The sequence below is a fragment of the Zosterops lateralis genome, assembly GCF_965231275.1.
Source record: "Zosterops lateralis genome assembly, chromosome: 5".
In the NCBI taxonomy this organism is placed as follows: Eukaryota; Metazoa; Chordata; class Aves; order Passeriformes; family Zosteropidae; genus Zosterops; species Zosterops lateralis.
In genome coordinates, this window is record NC_139766.1 from 49,258,475 (window position 1) to 49,272,951 (window position 14,477).

Here is a 14,477-nt window from a genome sequence, read left to right on the forward strand (position 1 = left end):
AGACAGGTGGAATGAAGGAAACACAGGTAGCAAAATGTTATTCTTGCAAGACAAGAATCTAGATTGCCTAAAAAAGATGTTCTGGAATATTTTCACTGCTCTTCTAAGTTCTCAGATGATATTAAAGGAGTGTCACATTATTATTAATGTAATAATCAGAAAGAATTTGTCATGCTACTGCCCATTCCTGAAAAAGAGGTTTTAGAAGGTTTTTAGCCTTAATGGGGTAATTTCCCAACCAACTCCGAAGGTGCTTCTTAGTGTAATACAACTTCCCCATAGCAGAAGATGCTACAACTGTGGGTTCATTGGCCTGTATAGGGCCTTAACTTGCAGAGTCAAGGATCTTTGATAGAAAATAATTTAGAATTCTGGTGGAAGGATCTGCAGGTGTCATGATGTCAGCCAGAGCCTGGATTAGTTTTTCAGCGCAGTTCTCCCCATCTTGGTTTATGGTGTGTATAAGCATCCTACATTTGAAAAGAAAGCGTCTTTCTTCCCTTGCTCCTTTAAGTCTGCGCTCTTTTCAGAGATAATAAGACTAACCCTCTGTACTTCTTCAAGAAAGCCCAAAGCATTAGAAGAAATACATCTCTTTTGGCTAGACATTTTCCTTTGGGAAGAGACAGAAGAGTTAGTCTAGGTCAGAAACTCCTGGTGCTTTACTCCAATCCCCTAATAGAGGTCTTCTCTGCATTGGATGTAGCTTGTGAGCAAAGTCCATACATCAGCTTGGCAATTGGACACAACCCTACAGAACATCAGCACTAAAGCAAACAGGACCCAGTGGGGGGCGTTCCCACTACCCTCTCCCTGGTATGTGTGACACACACAAGTTTATGCCAGGGATTCAACACCCTTCCCATGCAGGGGTGTGCTGTGCCCAGCAGAGAGGTGAACTTACTCAGATCTGAGGAGCCTGTAGCACGCTGGAGGTTTTTAAGGAGAGAGAAGGTTTTTACATGTCCAGACAGGGACTAGAACATCTCAACCCACTTGTCCCACATTAGCTTTTGATTTATAGTTGTGAGTGTTGGTGGCCACCAGGCTGTAGGAGAAGGAGCTGGGCTATTGAGTATACCTAGTCTCTTATATGCCTACATTTTAATGGTCATACCTAGAGATTGATAGTGAATTTGAGCAGCTGATATGTTGAACGAGATTAATGCAAAATTATTACAACTGGCTTTCTACCTTTTGTTGGAGAATTAGGGAGTAAATAACCTGATTTAGCAAAATTTGTCACACACATTAGGAACTGTGAACTAATTATTGCTTTCTGATACTCTGCTCTTACTTGTTTTGCCTTTTTATCCTGATTGTTTGCATTCCTAGGACTAATTTGCCTTTCTGATGCAATGCCATGTGATCTGCTGAATAATTTTTGTGAGCAATCATAAACTCCAACCTATGGCTGACTCCGTATATTTTTATGCTACACTCCATAAACATTCATTCATTTATTATGATTACTGTGTGGAAACAGACTTTTACAGGCTAATAAACTTGGATTTGAACTGGATGAAGCGTTTCCCGGTGTCACTTCTTTCCTCTTTTTTAAGGAAAAAACCCCAAAACTACACACAACAAAGAAAAGAAGAAATAAAGGTGCAAAGCTTGACTTGATTTAACCAGGTTTCTGTAGCTGTCTCTACAAATGCTGTCAGTACTAGACTTGGAAATACCAACAGCAAAACCTTATTCTCAAGCTGATTACATTAACAGTGAGAAACACTTCTTAAAAATAAAACAAACTTCCAGGGCTTAGGACTGGGAAAGAGGGGGAAGGGAAATCGAGTTTTTTTCTTTAATTGGTTACTCTGGTGTCTTCTCTCCTGTAGACCTGCTTTCTTAAACACGCTGACATGCACAGGGCAGCTTCCAGCTGAGACCAATTAAGCAGAGCATTTGCCTCCAGTGTGGCTCGCTGGCTGTGGCCGGGTGATGCTCATTGCGGGCTGTGTGTCGGCGCAGGCACAGCTGGAGCACGTGCGGGCAGGCGACCTCTCAGCACACAGGTCTGGGGCCAGCATCTTCTCACGCTCCTGGGGTCTGATGCTCCCTGACCTGCTATGTCTGGTAAATCTCATCTCAGAAATGACTCTGCAGGTGGTGGAGTATTTTCTTTTTTAGGTGGTTAGTTCAGACTCAAAAAGCTTGGCAGTACCAAGTGTAGTACACAGAAGGAACATGAATTCTCATGTTATAGCTGTTTAAGACATCTCAGTAGATGAGGAAGGTGGCAATAATTGATAACCCTTTACATGGTCTCTGCAAGGAGGCCATTGGGATGGAATGGCACTTTGTGCAGAGAGAGGCAGCAAAACTAAAAGTGGTTGGCCTGATGTCTGCACACAACTACATGTAGTTCTCTATGTAAAGAAGTCATCATCCTTCCCATATGTTCATCTGAAGTGTGTCAAAAACATTATGCATAAAAATTGTAATTGTATTCTGACTGGAGGCCCAGTCACACAGGTAATCTTAATCTCACCAAAGAGCAAATGGGAATTTAAGAGCAGAAGAAGGGCTCATGTTTTGTCATCTTCAGGCCTGGAATGCAAGCAGTGAGATCGAGTGTCACCGAATAGCGCAGCTGGGCTGGACAGGATGCAGCCTCTGCGTACAGTGACCCTGCCAGTGGCACACCTGTCCTAGACAGGGATCTTTGGGAGCCACTGCTCTGGTCCCTGCCTTTGCTAGTTCTGCTGGAAAGAGTGACTTTTAGAAGATGGGGATGATCCTGAGGCAGTCTTACCACAGAGATGAAGCACAAGCAGGATTATTAGCTGATGATTTTTTTTTTTCCTGTTGTGACCCAGCACATCTTACTTCAATAACGGAAGATAGAATTGCAGCAGCCAGAGAAAACTGCAGCTCCCCAGCAAGGCAGAGGAAAAAGCTCATTTGCTCACTCTTTCTGATCCTTTGTTCCCCTTTCCCCTGTATTTCCTTCCTTTAAGTCCTCTCTTCCCTAGAGGAAGGCAGATATGGCAGATGCTGTGGCTCCTGCCAGCAGCTCCATGCTTTGTGTCCTGAGAAGGTCATGGGGCTGCAGCTGCACAGAGGTTTGAGCTCCTGGAGGCTGGAGCACCTGCAAGGTAGGTAGATGCTTGCTGTGTGGAGTGGTGCCCCAGCAAGTGTGTGGGCTGCTGCTCTTCTGCTTGTGCCACTGATTCCACGGGGAAATGGTGGCAGATACTGGGCTGAAGCAGTCGATGTTGAACTTTTTACATCCCCAGTGTGGCAGGGTCAGGAAGCTGATGCAGATTGCAATAATAGCAGTGAATATGTAGGTTACATGTGCCCTAAAATGCTGGTGCTGAGAAAATCTAGGGGGACTTCTGAGGGGCAAAGAGTAAGATGTGTTTGATCCATCACTGGCATGTCCTAAACTTTTTCCAGCCTCTCGCTCTTTCTCTTCTGGAAAAGGGGTTAAAGAAAGCCAGGTTTTAGCTATTTTTTTCCCTTAATTATTTTCTTGGAAACAGCTGAGTTGGTGTTGCTAGGAATTTGAAAGCACACCTAGCTCAAGGCAGGCACTAAGCTGGAGGCAGGTGTCTTGCCTGAAAGGCTTCAGCCTTCAGGATTAAAGGTCGGAGTAAAGCTATGAACTGCCAAAAATGGGACCTTGTAATAGGCACTTTAGGTGATGTGAACTGCAGATGTTGCCACCAGCTTTGCTAGGAGTAAAGGAGGGAATGAGAAGGGCATTAATTCTGCAGTGCTGTGTGGGGAGACTCAGTCTGGTTCTCTACCAACAAGGCTGGAACCAGCTGGAGTAGGTCGGGGATTTTTGGGTGGGCATCCCTTTAGCATAAAATACCATTGGTATGATGGCTGGGCAAGGAAAGTGGACAGCTGTGGGCACTGCCATCCAAAACGCTTCCCAGAGATGCCAAATTTTACCCCAGGGAGCAGGCAGAAGAGATGCTCTCCTGGCACATGCACTGTGAGGGCTACAATTGCTGTCTCTCGCTCCACTGAAAAGAACCAGCAACCCAGACCAACAGCTTCCTGGCCTGGTGTGCTGGGCACAGAGGCAGGTTATATCCAGGGTGGCTGTTAATAGGAATGTGCTGGGAGTGATGGTGATATCCTGGCAGTGCCATCCCAGGGGTGGGGTGTCCCCTTGCCTGCTTCCTGCTGATGGGGTGTGAGTCTCTGCTGTGTTTGATCCAACACTCCACACTGCTGTTCTGACACTTCGCCGCTCCCACCGCGATTGCTACATTTCTCTTCTGCTTTATGTTAAAACAAGAGAGGTGTTTAAATATTTATTATTGCTAGAAACTCCAGAAGCCAATGTTCATTTGTATAAGCAACTGGGATTTTTTTTTTCCAATTGTCAGTGATAATTCATTAATTATTATTTTAAAGTTGTTGTTCTGCCTGTGATGTGTCACCTTCCCACCAATTTGGCAGCAATCTGCGCAAGATGTGGGATGTACAGCACTGTGCTTCTTCCTCCTGTGGGTTGTCGCTGCTCCTTCAAATATCTTCCCCTTAAACAAAGTGGGTGTTGGAGTTCCTGGTATCTGTTCAAATAAAGGGAGATTTTTTTTCCTTGCTCTTTTTCCGCATTTTTTGGGGGTGGTCAAGTGCCTTCTGCTGCCATTACCACACCTTGGAACTGGGATCTGCTCCTGCCCCTCTGCAGATGCAGGAGACAAAACTCGTGGCTTTTAGGCACCTCAAGATGCTGCATTTGACTGTTGCTGCTGGACGAGCATTTCCCCTTGCTGCAGTGGCTGCACTGAGCTGTGCTAAGCCTCAGTGGTCCTTTGGACTCTGAGCATTGAAGTGGCACAGTCTGGAATCCAGAGCCATGCAAAAGCAATCTTGTCTGGCCGTGGCAGGTTGGCATTTTTCCTAGATTACTCTGAATGCAGAGTGTTGCTTGCTTTCCTCTGCTTCTGCCTGCAAATGAGTGGAGAAGCGGCTGGGGAGTGTCAGACTTCATCTGCAGGGAGATGGGAATAGAGAACTCGCATTGGGAAATGCTTTTTGTTTTCAGCCCAGAACATTATATTTTGTAGGAGAAGGGCATACAGGTGACCTCACCCCTGATAAGTAACGTCTGTGTTAATTAACCAATACAGCCTTGCCCCTGATGAGTAACAGCTATGTCCAATAAGGACGAGTGAGATAAAAGGGGAGGTTAGCTGGTAAGGGCAGGATCATCATGGAGGAGGAACCTTGGGGAGTATGAAGGAGAGAGTCCTGAAGTAGGATCCTGAGGAGAATCACTGCTGTGAGGTCAGTCTGGGTCTGCAGTTAGAGCCTGTTGGTGGAACCTGCAGTCACAGTCTAGCTGGGTAAAAGCTGCATTCAGAGTCTGCAAACCAATACCTGCAGTCATAGTTTAGCAGGAAATAACCAGCAGTCAGAGGCCACAGGATAAACCTACAGTAGGAGCTTGCTGCAGCCAGAGTCAGTAAATAGTTAGAGTTAAGATGACTCAGCTGTAAAGACGAATAAACCAGGACCCTTTTTATGCTGTGTTTAAGAAGAAGTCTGTGCCTTGGCTCATTTTTACCCTCTAATAAGGGGGTTGCTGCAACAATATTTGTCTTCTGAATTCCCTTTTTCAGTGCCTTTCCTTCAAACACTTTTGTTGCCACTTGTGTGTTTGCCACTTCTGTAGGAGAGGACAATCTGAGGGAGCACAGCCATTCCCCATCTGAGCCTACTAGGGACATGCCTGTGCCTAGTGCCTCCACTGCTATGTTCCCATAGTTTCTGGCATAGCTGAGCTGGGTGCTAGAGCTGCCAATAGCCATGGAAAACAGTAGCAGGCTGCTTAAGGCTGTGTCCTAACTGGGCTGCCCAAAACCTCTTATGAGAACTGGGTAGGAGACAGAGGAAAAGCCACTGGGGTTGGTAATTTTGCTCTTGCCTGAGGTAACCACAGGAGCTGAGTATCCTTGGTGCAGCCCATGGGGCTGAAAGGAGAAACTGCCCCTCTGGGCTGAAACATGCCCAGGAGCACGGCCTTATGGGGTCACCAAATGCAGCTGGCTGGCTCCTGGCTTGCCTGGGAAGGACAGCAGCTGCTCTGCTGGGCTCTTGTGGTCTGTACAGATGGGGATTCTCTGCTCCTGGAACTTGGGGCCAGGGACACCTCCAGGCAGAGAAGCAGGAGGTGTTGCTGCCATGTGTTGCTGCACACGACTGCAGATACACCTGTAGCTGCCTCTGTGCCTGTGTCTCAGCCAGCCCAAAGACCATTTCTGCTGTTGGACCCATTGGTGCCGCCATATCCCAGAGCATTTGCATTTGCTTGTCATCTGTGTGGACATACGAGTGTTAACAGGCAGAGCTGGGCTGGAGATTACATTTGTTATTCTAACTCTACTTTTTACTTCTTTAAGACATGCTTGCAATTTGGCTCTGTTCCCACTCCTTCTCTTTCTCTCCCCCCACTTCCCTTAATGCCCTTGCCACCGAACAGCTCTGTGACCCCTATTTCCTTATGGGGAGGAAAAAGAGGGAAAACAGACCTTGATTAGTACAGCTGAGCAATTCCATGAGCTCTGGCCTCGCTCTCCCTGGAAGCCCATGCACCAATAGTGTAGCAATGCAGAAAGCCCCTTCCTGGGGTATTTCAGCTGGCACCTCCAGCTTGCAGCTGGAGCAGCTGGGAGCGAATGCAAGTGTGGCAGCACCTGCACTCATAATTTTCCGGGAGAGCTGGGAGGTGTAAAACTTTGCCTGCTTTCCACTGGATGGAGTTTTGCCTTTGCCACGGTAGCAGCTCTTGGGAGCTGCCTTCTGGGAGGCAGGGTGAGCTGCGGGAGCAGGGCTGGGATGCCAGGCTCAGCGGGATTCACCGTCTGGATAATGCACGGCCAGGGTTCAGCCTGAATGGCGGGCTCGCCTTGTGTGGTCACAGGAGTAATTTGCCGAGAAAGGCGGAGATGAATTGCTTTGGCTCCCGAGAGGCCCAGGAGCAGGGGGAGCCCAGCAGAGCCTGCAGCTCCCGCCGCCCCTCACCTTGGCGGGTCCTGCCCTGGGAACAGATGCTCCCAGGAGGTTTTTAATGGGAAATCCAGGTTCGGGTCAGGATCGGCAGCACTGCCAGAACTCTGGCAGGGACCGAGGGCTTTTGGGGAGGGTGTTTTAGCCAGAGAAGGAGTGCTGAAACACTGCACCTCCACAAATAAAGATGCTACAGCTCTGGAGGGGTAGACAGGTATTAAAACAACAACAACAACAACAACCCCCCCCCAAAAAACAAACAAACACCACAAAAAACCCCCCACCAACCCTGCGAGCATCCTTTATCAAATGCATGCATCACTTGCTGTGCTGGGAAATGTGCTGTCAGTCAGCCCCCCACCCCTTCATTGGAGAAAGGTGGCAGCACTACAAGGAGAGGAAAAAAGCCCAAGCCGTGCTGTCTCGGTGTGTGAAGAGGAAGCAAGCATGGCCATGACTCTTTAGGTGCACGTGGGCTCTTGGCCTTGCCCAAGGCCCCTGCTAGTCTCTGCTCTCAGGCTGCATCAGAGCATTTACCTCTCCCTGGCCCCTCGAGAGAGGAACTTGCTCCTCATAGCCCTTCCCAGTGTCTGGGGAGTCTGGCAGTGTAAGGCATATGGCCACATTTCTAGGAAACGCCCTACAGGGATGCCCTGCTCTGCCCATAGGCCTGGCATAGGAGAGATGTGGTGTGACACAATGCCTGTGCTGACCTCATGGCTCTGCACTAGCTGGTGCTGCTCTAGGCTCTTTGTTTCAGGTTTGGATGACATTTTTGCTTCATTTGTAATCTAATGGGCACCTGTCACAAGCAGCTTTCAAGCCTGTTTTTACCCATAGAGGTGTAGGCAGCATATTAGCAGGACACCAGAGGAGGAATTCAGGGAGCTGCCCTGGTGTTCAAGTGGTGTGGCAGGAACTCCCTGGAACAGGGTGAAAAAAAGGGTGTTCAACATCCAGCAAGAAGTGGTAGGTTTTTTCCCCAGGACATGCAAGGAAAGCCCAAAGCTGTGCCACAATAGACAGGGGTTGCTCTGGGTGGTGGCTGCCTCCTTCGCTGATGCCTCATCTACAGCATGGGCTTGACTTCCAGCTTCATTGCCAGGTCAGAATCCAAGCAGGTATTGCTGTCCTTGCACAGGCCACTGTCACAGACCTGCATGCCTCTCCCACTCTCTTCCCAGACCCTTGGGCACTGTTTGGTGTGGGTGCCAGCTGAGCTGTGGGTGGCAGTGTGCCTGTGCCCTCTGCCATACAGCAGAAGGGGCCATAAGACACTCCTGGTGTGGAACTATCAACCTGTGTGGAGAGAGAGCACAAGTGGGCTGATCAGCCTGCACTGGTGTGACTTCCTTTACAGCCACCAGCTGGTTTATACCAAGTTGATTTAACAGTGTTTCCCTTCAGAGCGTGGCTGTGGAATGCCCACCTTCAAAAAGGTCGTGCTTACTGCAAAAGTGATTTTTTTTTTCACTTGGGTGCTGATGGTATCTATATTGCATGTGAGTCTTGCAGGGTGGACCCGTAGTCTGGGTTTACTTCTGGTTCTGCCTTTATCCAGGAGTGTCTCCAAACCAGCTGCATTTCCGATGCTGGCAGCAACTAGGGTAGGAGTAATTTGCTGGGCTGGGGTGTCACTCAGCCATGAGCGGTGTGTGACAGCTGTGATCGAAAGGGACATTTATTTGCCTTTAGGATGGAAGAGACATGGCACTTCTTGTCAAATCCTATCTTTGCAGATGTGGTCTGTGAGGCAATAAGGCAGAGGTCATGGCAAAAGGTCAGACAAAGCAGCTCTCTGCAGCACCAGGACAAACACCCACCCAGGCAATGGTGTGAACACAGCACGGGATAGTGGCAAGCGTGAGGAGCAGCTGGTCCACCTTCTGCAGGCTGCTGCCCCTAACAGCTCCAGTGGTTTTGTCAGTAATGGCTCACACACTGTTTTGATACATGCACATGTGATTATACACCTTGGTGATATTTTACACCACGAGAATTACTCAGAAGACTAAAGGGTGCTTCATGCGTCACTCACTGGCTTGGCTTGGATTTTTGCTGCTTTGGAGGCCTCTTTGAGAACTGGAGGTGTGCAACCTCTCTATATAAGCGTGATTAGGTGTGAGTGGAGATTTTAAAAGTATATTAAAGGAATCCTTTTGTTGAAATATGGACTCAAGTCTGTAGTTGAGCTCTGGTGGTCAGCATGAACTAAAGCAAACAAGAAGTGGCCATCACCTGTGGACAGTAAGGGATTCCTATGTCCTACTCTGCTGCCATGAACATAAGACATGAGACTAAAGGGATCAGGAAAACAGAGATGAGGGATTTCCACACCCAGGGAGAGGAATTTTTCTGGGTTATAGCTGACACCTGCCCCATCTGGGGCATCAGGGTTAGGTTCTGGGTCTCATTCTCACCACTTCTGCAATAAGCAACACCATGGCCAGGCTCAGCAAAACTGTGGCATGCATACAAGCCCTTCCCCTGATTTTTTTCTTCCTCAGCACTGCATGTGCTACTGAAAGCTGCTCTTTTTCAGCATTCATGGATAAACCAAACCTGCAGTTTGCAAAGACCCACTTTGCTCCTCTTTTCCCATTAGTAAACGCACAAACCCAGCACTTTGCACCATTCCACCTCCTTAGAGATGCAGAAAACACACAGGTTGTTTGTTTTCACATATACCTAGCTAACTGATGGGTTGGGAAAGGGGAGGCGGGAAGGGAACTTCAGCCCTATCAGACTATTGGGAATTGTGTTCCTTAGATTAGAAGTGTTTGAATTATAAATATTGTGAGAAGCTGAGGCAGAGAGTGAGCTGGCTCTCAGCATGTGGGATAAAACCACCAGTGCTGGTGGAGCCCTTTATAAGCATTTGCATTTTCCCAGATTCGAGGGATAGTTAATCCAAACTACACACCTGCAATTTAGTTCCTGTGGCTGTTAACAGTGTTGCCTCTGTGCTGGACCAGGATCTTAGGCAGCAGAGCTGAGATGAGCACACATTCCTGCCTGGTCCTGTTTTTCAGAGGAGCTGCTGGAAAGCCTCTCCCTGAGTGTAAATACCTGCAATCTTAGCAGGTAGATTTTTAAATCTAGAATTGAGCTTTGCTGCTCTGGTCTATTTATATACAGTGCATGAGGCAGAAGCATATTCAGGTGAAAATTTTCAGGGACTAGAGAGATTTGTGGCTTGTTTATGGCTGAGCATAAGAAAAGAAAACAAACAAAACAATAAGCACCAAAACCCTGAGGGGTTTTTTTTTGGTTTTGGTTTTTTTTTTTTTTTTTTTTTTATGTCTGTGCACCACACTAATGCTTAACCAGAAACTGAAGCAGACCCAGAAAAGTGTCTGAAAAGCCATGTTCATATTTCTCAGGCAACACTGATGGTTTTCTGTTTCTGGGAGCAGGGCTGCATCGTGCAGGGTCATGGCACCTGCGGAGAAAAGCAGAGTTATTACGTAAAACAGAAAGAAATGGATCCAATTCCATCTTCCTCTCATTTCAAGGGGTTGCTGTGAAATTCGAATGTGTAAAGTCTCCTTTTGGAGCTTTTTGCTTTTATCCTGATGGACAGGCCTGACACAGTGTAAGCACTCCTAGGTTAGAGATTTCTCCCTATGATTCTCCCCAGACCCACATCCTTAATGGTGGGATGCTGCCCTGCCCCCCGCTGCCTCCAGCTCAGGCCAGACAATCAGTTGAGGGCACTTTGGAGAGTTGTCAGGTGGATTGGGCCATGCTAAGTGAAGTGTGCAGGGAGGAGAGAGGGGGAAAGAAAAATACCAGGGCTGTGTGCCAGTTCTTCAACCTCTGGTAGGGTGACAACCTCGCAAGGGCAGCAGAGCTAAACATGACTAAAACGGATCCTCTGGGGTGGTGACTCTCCACTTGTCATCTCCAGCACAGGGCTGAACTCAGCCTGGCTGCCTGTAAAGCTGGGGGAGCAGATGCATAGATTAGTGATTACCTTTCCCCTAATAAAAAGGAAAAAAAAAAAAAGGGAGAGCAAGCGGTCCTTTAGCAAGTTATTGCTTTTATAGCCACACCTCTGTGCACTGAGCTGAGACAGCTTCCTCTGTGCATTCAACTGAAAACAAAGAGTGAGAAAGGGAATGAAGAGCAGGATGCAGCCTTCCCCTCAGCTGGCTCCCAGAGCTGAGCCTGGCTCCATTGCTGCCTGCATTGGGGGGACACCCTGCCCTGGCTGTGGGGGCTGTGGGGGGCACCTCTCAACCTGCACACTCCTGCCCACCTTCAGCACCCTCAGAAGAGTGAGGGGAAACCACAGCCGGGGGCAAGATTGCAAATAACTGAAAAAGGCTCACCCCCATCATTGAGAAAATCCAACACCGCCCCCCCCACCCAAAACCCACTCAGAATCACCCTCAGGCAATAACTCAGCTGTGCACAAACCAGTCTAAAATGGAGAGCATTGCAGAGGCACAGTCTGGTGTGGCTTAGGTAAAATGGGTGCATTATCTGCAGTAATACAGCGATCCCACTCTTTCACCTCCGCCGGCATGGAGGCAATTGCACAGACAATGTGCCATCCCTCATTCCCTCCACTTTTAATTCCTCCCCTCTCCTCCCGTGAATCTATGCAATTTTCTGTTAATAAAAAAAAAATAAAAAAAAAGCAAGCTCTTCCTCAGAAATCTGGACATTAGCATATTTGCCCTAATACTTTAATCCCTGTCATTGTTTATAATCAGGCTACACACAAGGTTATGCACAGTGCTGACTGATGTATGAATATACATATATATATATATATATATATATTGTTTTAATTGAAACGGCAACATTTAGGTTCCACCTTAACAGTGCACCTTAAAAGATTATCTCGGTTATTTCACAGGCACTGAGCCGGCACTAATAGTCCAAGGCAGATATTGAAAAGCAGCACAGGGCCAGGCAGATCTATTAGAAATTCCCATCCACGCGCCTCATACATATTGATTTCTGACACCAAGCAGCAGTGAAAGCCCCCGTGGGAATAATATATTTAGCAGGGTTCGCTGCGAGGAGGTCACAGAGTGCATACAGATTAGCTACAGAGGACCAAGGCACTAGTGTTGGAGCCAAATGCTAGATTTTATATCATTTTAATCTGAACTTTTATAATCCTTTTAGTTCTTCTTTCTCTGGATGGCAGAGGGAAGGCTCCTCCGCATGTATCATGCATCTTTTTTTCTTTTCCTTCTTTATTCCTCCTATAAATGTGCAAATGCTGTTGTAATGGGGAGGAATGTACCCTTAGCATTAGCAGGAATAGGCACAAACTGATTTGGGGTTTATATATAGGTATGTGTGCATGTGTATATATGCATATTTTTATACATATATATATGTGTGTATGTATGTGCCTGTTTGTGGATAATGATGGTCATTTTGGCTGGAGACATCTTCATTTGAAGATTTGTTTGAAGGTTTCTTTCAATGAGGGTGGTGTGACAATGGATAAATTTCAGTAAATTTAAATCTCAGGCTCCGGTTTTAATGTGCAGAAATAATGAACTGCTCTAAGACCTTCTTTTCTTTTATTTTTATCCCAGAGCTTAATTGAGCAGAAGTCACATTTACGCTGTTGAGCCTCAGAAAGCAACAACAACAAAAATACCTAAACAGTTTTAATTACCTTTCTGCCTGTGCTGAGGGGGAGGAGGTGCCTGCTCACCACGCTGGGGGGTGTTGTGGCTGGCTGAGGCAGAGGGGTTGGGGGCTGGAGGGGCACCAGCACTGCAGAGGGAAAGGTTAGAGTTGACACACTTTGACACGAGAGTGAAATGCACTCCGACAACAAAGAAACCAGGAGATTGCAGCTAAACAGACACAAAAGCTCACAGGCATCTTGCAGGCGAAACACACTGACTCCAAATGTTTTCTTTTTAAAAATTTATTTAAAGAAAAGTTCTCGATTCTTCCCAATAAACGGTATTGATCAAATCCAACTGTCTCTAGCAGGAAAGTCATTCCTAAAAGCTGCATGATATGTGGACCCACTGCTTTCAGGGTTCCTGATCCTGGCATGGGGCAATGAGAGTCACCCACCACCCAGACCCCAACCTGCCAGTTCTAGATGCTGCAGAACGAGTGGGTCGCTTCCTGCCTGGGAGGCAAAAAAGAATTTGACTTTTGGTTTCTAATTTTTAAAATGAAAAGGATGAGCAGCTTTCAACACTTCTGCTGTCCCTCAAGCCATTGAGGTGCTCAATCTTGGGCTAGGAAAGGCTGTGAGAACTGCTTGTGAGGTATGAATTGTCTTTTTTCCACTTTTTAGCTCTCTGAATGATGGTTTCCCTGCCAGAGGTGCCCCCCTGTAGTTCAGACAATGAAGCACCAGTCGAGTTGTCATGAGAGAGGAAACTCACAAGCCTGCAAGAGGTGCTGGAGAAACAAGAGGAGGAAACTGGCTCACCATACTTGGGAGTGGGGTCCCTGCTGTCCTTGACTATGCTGGGGCAGGGTGGGGTGGCCCTGTGTGGCTCCAGGCTCTCAGTTACCTGTGGGGCATCTGGGGGCTGCCTGGCTGGGTCCCAGGCAGCACAGTCAGGGTGTCCTCGGGGCATCCCAGATAAGGAGAGAGGTGTTTGGTGCTGCACAGAGGGGCCACGTGGGGGTAAGTGCTGGCATTTTGCAGAAGAGTTTGGTGGGAACTGTCCAGCCCAATCCTCTGACATTTGAAAATTGGTAGGTCCACACCTGCACTGCTGGTGAGGTTATTCAACTGAGCAGCTACCTGGAGCCAAGTCCCACCCACAAATTCTATGTCTGAGTGGGAATTCAGTGCTTGTGCACAATGCAGATCTTGCCAAGGACTTCACTTGTCAACTAAAATATTTACAACCTCCTAATTATTTTTGCCAAGATGAAAGTTTGGTGTTTATCCCCTCTTGTTTCCAACTCTATACTTTAAATTAAATTAAGTTATATGTGAAAAAACCCTGTGTTTGTTGACCTTAAAAGATACAGGGTAAAGAGTGCCTGATGCAAAGCTTTACTGCAACCAGAGCTTGATCTGCATCAATAATGGAACTGAACAGAAAAACCTATTTTAGTTTATATGTCACCTCAAGTACCTGGCTGCGCTTTTTGTTTTACCCAGGATTCTAGTCCAACATTCACCACTCAAACAAGGTTGCTGCTGAGAGCATGGGACCTACCTCCTCAGATTTTGACTTTTTTTCTTCATTTGTATTTGAAGATCTCCATCTCAGTGGTAAACACACCCAGTATACTGAGGTGAGGTCACCGCTGGCTCTTGGCCAATCTCTTCACACAAGTGCCCTATTTCCTTCTGTGTCTGGAGGAAATGGCTTTGTTCCTATGTTTTGGTTGACAGACTCCATGCTTTCTCCTCCTGCCTTGATGCTCCCCTGGAGCACTCTTTGTGGCTCCTTGGAAAGAACCATGCAAACCCTTGAGGGTGACAGCTGTCTCATCTCCTGCAAGTTTTCTGGCTCTATGATGGCACAAGTCCTGTGCAA